Raw genomic sequence first — 5221 nt, 5'->3', positions numbered from 1 at the left:
GCAATCCACTCACCTCAGCCTCCCAAAGCCACGGGATTACAGGCTGAGCCACCAAGCCCGACTGACTGTTATACCTTCTATAAACTATATTAATATATTTTATGAATAACAACCAGGCATGGTGGCTCACGTCTATAATCCCAGAGCTTTGAGAGACAGATGCGAGAGGATTGCCTGAACTAAGGGTTCAAGACCAACCTGGGCAACTTGGTGAGATCTTGTCTCTAAATCAAAAAATTAGCCAGGTGTGGTGGTGTGCACCTGTGTTTTCAGCTACTTGGAAAGCTGCCTGAGCCCAGTAGATTGAGGCTGCAGTAGCTGTGAGCGAGCCACTGCACTTCAGCCTGGGTGGCAGACTGAGACCCCGACTCAAAAAAATATTTTATGAATAATGCACACAGTTAATATTTATTTTTTAAGACCCACATTTCCTTCATAAACTTTTTGCTAATGATTTTTATTGAATACCGTCATCCCAGCAATGAACAATTTCTTTTTCTTTTTCTTTTTTTTTTTTGAGTCAGAGTCTCACTCTGTTGCCCAGGCTAGAGTGCAGTGGCATGCTCACGGCTACCACAGCCTCGACCTGCTGAACTCAGGTGATTCTTCCGCCTCAGCCTACCAAGTAGCTGGAACTACAGGTATGCACCACCATGCCTGGTTAATATTTATTTTTATTTTTATTTATTTATTTTTTTTGACTTGGATTCTCACTCTGTCACCCAGACTGGAGTGCAGTGGCCGCTCCCGGCCACTGCAGCCTCGACCTGCTGGGCTCCGACAATCCTTCCGCCTCAGCCTTCCGAGCAGCCAGAATTACAGGCGCGCGCTACCATGCCCGACGAATTTTTTGATTTATTGTAGAGATGAGGTCTCGCCTTGCCCTGGCGGGTCTTATTTTTATTTTTAAAGTCAGAACCTCACTGTGTCACCCAGACTGGAGGGCAGTGGCACGCTTAGGGCCACTGCAGCCTCGACCTGCTGGGCTCAGGCGATCCTTCTGCCTCAGGCTTCCAAGTAGCTAGAACTACAGGCATGTGCCACTACACCTGGCTAATGTTTTCTTTTTTTGTAGGGACAAGGTCTTGCCAAGTTGCCCAGGCTAGTCTTGAACTCCTGGGCTCAAGCAGTCCTTCTGCCTCAGCCTCCCAAAATGCTGTGTTTGCAGGCGTGAGTCACCACTCCCAGCCAGGATCTTTGTTTTGATATTGTTTTTTAATTTTATGCCATCCTGTCTTACAATAGACGCTGAGAAGGAGTGTTTCAGGAAGGTTATTTGGAGTAGCTGTTGGGGATTTAAGTGTTACCATGATGATGAGGCATATGCCCTCTCCCCAGGAGAAAGGATTGCAGGGACGTGGCCAGTATCCCTGTTTGCATCCTTGCTGTTCAGAGCACAGAGAGTTGTTATTCCCATGGCTGAGGGCCTGCCTTCCACCAGGGATGGTCCCTCACTCCCCGCAGCTGCTGCTCTGCCTGAGCACAGGAGGTGAGGGGGCTAGGACACCATCCTTTGCCCTTGCTCCTTAGGTAAAGACGATCGGTGCTCACTTTGGCAGCACAGACACCAGTGTTAGAGCTATAGAGAGATCAGTGTGGCCCTGTCTGAGGGTGACATGCCCATCCGTGAAGGGGCCCCTGCTTTCTAATTACAATAACATTTTTAAAAGTGAAAAAACATTATTGGACAATGGGATTTTTTCAGACAGAACTGTGATCCTATAGGCCAGCTACAGGGCACGTCTGCTCAAGAGTCTGCCTTGAAAATTCATCCCTACTGGCAGGGCTCAGCCCACATTTAAGTGGAGATGGCAGGTAGCTGTTTTGACCTCTGGTCCCAGCTCTGTTGCTCCCGAATCTGGCGTTTCCAGAGAGCTTCTGTTTTGGAAGTTACTGGCCTCCAGATGGGTTCCGTGTATCTGTTCTTTCCTGTTGAAACCAAGAAGGAAGGAAGGCATTTTAGTGCTAATCTAAAACATAAAGTGTTTTGGGGGGAGAATAATTATGAAAACATTGTTCTGGTGATCTTTAAAACCATCAGGCTCTCTCCCATCTGAGGCGATGGTGGTGGTAACGTTGGTAGCTGCTTTCGGTTTGTTCTTTGCTTCCCTGGAAGGTCAGCGTGACATTTGATTTTGGCCTGGGCTGTGACTTGTGCTGCTTCAGTAGCTCAGAAACGGTTGCTTGGTGAGTGTGTGTGATGTTTCTTCAGTGAGTTCTCTGGGCACACAGGCGTCTCCTAAAGGAGGGGGCAGGCAGGGGAAATACTTGAGGTCCTTACTATTAAGTTTAAAGGAAGAACCATCAGTATGTGGAGACTTGAGGGGATAAAGATTTCAAAAATAAAAATCCAACTGGGTGCAGTGGCTCACACCTGTAATCTCAGCACTTTGGGAGGCTGAGGTGGGAAGATCGCTTGAGCCCAGGAGTTCAAGACCAGCTTGGGCAACATAGGGAGACCTTATCTCTACAAAAAAATTAGCTAGGTGTGGTGGTGTGTGCCTGTAGTCGCAGCTACTTGGGAAGCTGAGGCAAGAAGATAACTTGAGCCCAGGAGGTCAAGATTGTGGTGAACTGTGATGGTGCCACTGTGCTCCAGCCTAGATGACAGAGTGACTCCAACTCAAAAATTAAAAAATAAGTCCACATGAAGCCAGATTAACATGAATATTAAGAGCAGCAGTGGCTGGGCATGGTGGCTCATGCCTATAATCCCAGCACTTTGGGAAGAAGCCAAGTTGAGTGGATTACCTGTTTGAGACCAGCCTGGGCATCTTGGCGAGACCTCATCTCTACAATAAGTCAAAAAAATTAGCTGGGTGTGGTGGTACGCACCTGTAGTTCCAGCTACTTGGAAGGCTGAGGAAGAAGGATCACCTGAACCCAGCAGGTCGAGGCTGCAGTGGCCGTGAGCGTTCCACTGCACTCCAGTCTGGGGGACAGAGTGATGAGACTCCAATGCAAAAAAAAAAAAAATTGAGCAGTAGTGAAGGTGAAGAGTAAGATGTGACCTCTGTAGATGCTAATGATGTGGCAGGGCAAATGGGACCATCACTTGGTGGGGATTTTCAAGTGATTTTTAAAACAGTAGTACCACATTTCCTTTCCTATTCTTTCTGACCCTAGCAAATACTTGGACAGCAATATGGTAGCCTTTATTTAATACAGACGTTCCTCTACTTGTGATGAGGTTATGTCCTGATAGACCCTGGTAAATTGGAAATATTGTAATTAAAAAGTGTTGAATACACCCAGCCTACTGGACATCGTGGCTTAGTCTGGCCTGCTGTAAATGTGCTCAGAACACTCACATTGGCCTACAGTTGGGCGCAGAGTCATTTTATAATGAAGTGTCAAATATCTCATGTGATATATTAAGAACTGTAATAGAGCTGGGCATGGTGGCTCACACCTGTAATCCCAGCACTTTGGGAGACTGAGGCAAGAGGATAGCCTGAGCAACATGGCAAGACCTCATCTCTATAATAAATCAAAAAATTAGCTGGGCATGGTGGCACACGCCTGTGGTTTCAGCTACTTGAAAGGCTGAGGTGGAAGGATCACCTGAGCCCAGTAGACTGAGGCTGTGGTGAGCCACTGCACTCCAGCCTGGGTGACAAAGTGAGACTTCGACTCAAAAAAAAAAAAAAAAAAAAGATGCAAGTTCAGAACTGGAAAGATGGTTTCTACTGAATGTTGCTTTTGTACTGTCATAAAGTGAAAAATCGTAAGTCAAACCATTGTCTGTCAGGGACCATCTGTATATCCAGAGGTCAGGCACTGCCCAGCAGCTGTCCTATGTCCCTGGGAGGTCAGCACCACCTGGATACCACGTGCTGCTGCAGGGATTGGAGCCATCGGCCATGGACACACAAAGCACGCAACTGGGCGGTCAGGGCTTCAAGACTGGAGTTTCAGGAGTGGAGCCCCTGAGGCCCCTGTTTCCAGCAGGTAAGTAGTTCTGCCCTCCCTGAGCTATCATGGGGCTTATTTTGAGTTTCTTTTCTGCTGTGTATTTTATTGGTCTCCAAAGGCAGTCATGACCAGGATAGTGATTTTGATGTCACCTGCTTAGATGCCCTTGTGTTAGGCATGGTGAGATTCAGTTGGGAAAAGCAAACAAAGGTGATCTTAGACAGGAACTGGTACAGTTGTTGGAAGGCTGAAAGAGCAGAGAGAGGACACTGAGATGACCAGATGTGAAGAAAAGTGAGAGGCCATCACCACCCTCAGGGCTGGGGAAACAAAAGGCAAGTGTGGTGTTACCAGAACACAGGAGCTCGAAGGAGAGGCTCTGGGGTCAATGGGCAGATGTCTCCGGAAGGGTGATTTTCAGCGGGTGACTGGACCCAAAGAGCATTGCGGCTGGTATTCAGACTCTAGGGGTGCAGCCTGGCAGGTGTGTGGATGGTTCCAGTGACCCAGCAGGTGGGGGAGCACGGGGCAGCTAGTAACCTTTCTGCTAAGGTGGCGCAGCAAGCGGGTGATGGCAGCTGGTGAGGGCGCTGGAAAAAGCTTGGAACTGTAGTTTGCTGCTGCTGGAGTGATCCTAATGGGACCTGGAAGCAGGGCAAGTCCTTCTTCCCTTCCTCCCTCTTCCCGAGCTCCACTCAAGGCTTCCCTTTAGCAAAACCTAACCAGATACCAGGTGACAAGGGAGTCTGGAAATAGTGTGCACACCCAAACATTGTGGAACCAAGCTTTGAAAGGCATCTTTGGAGTGGAGGGACAGTAGCTAGGCTGCACAATCCATCCTCTGTGTCATTCAGCATCATGTCTGTGCTTCTCTCTTATGACGAATATAGTAACTGCTTTCGCTAGCAAAATGCAAAGATGTTTCCATCCTCTTTCTTTTTTCTTTTCCTTTTTTTTTTTGAGTTGGAGTCTTGTGCTGTTACCCAGGCTAGAGTGCAGTGGCACGCTCATGGCCACCATAACCTCGACCTGCTGGGCTCAGGTGATCCTCCTACCTCAGCCTTCCAAGTAGCTGGAACCACAGGCGCATGCCACCACGGCTGGATAATTGACGTATTGTAGAGTTGAGGTCTCACCAAGTTACCCAGGCTAGTCTCGAATCCCTGGGCTCAGGTAATCCTCTTGCCTCTACCTCCCAAAGTGCTGGGATTGTAGGTATGAGCCACCACGCCTGGCTATACATTTCTTTTTTTTTCCTTTCTTTCTTTTTTTTTTTTGAGTTGGAGTCTCACTCTGTCGCCCAGAC

Source organism: Carlito syrichta, unplaced genomic scaffold (assembly GCF_000164805.1).
Source record: "Carlito syrichta isolate Samal-C Ts95f unplaced genomic scaffold, Tarsius_syrichta-2.0.1 Scaffold307934, whole genome shotgun sequence".
Lineage (NCBI taxonomy): Eukaryota > Metazoa > Chordata > Mammalia > Primates > Tarsiidae > Carlito > Carlito syrichta.
Note: the sequence above shows the minus strand (reverse complement) of the source record.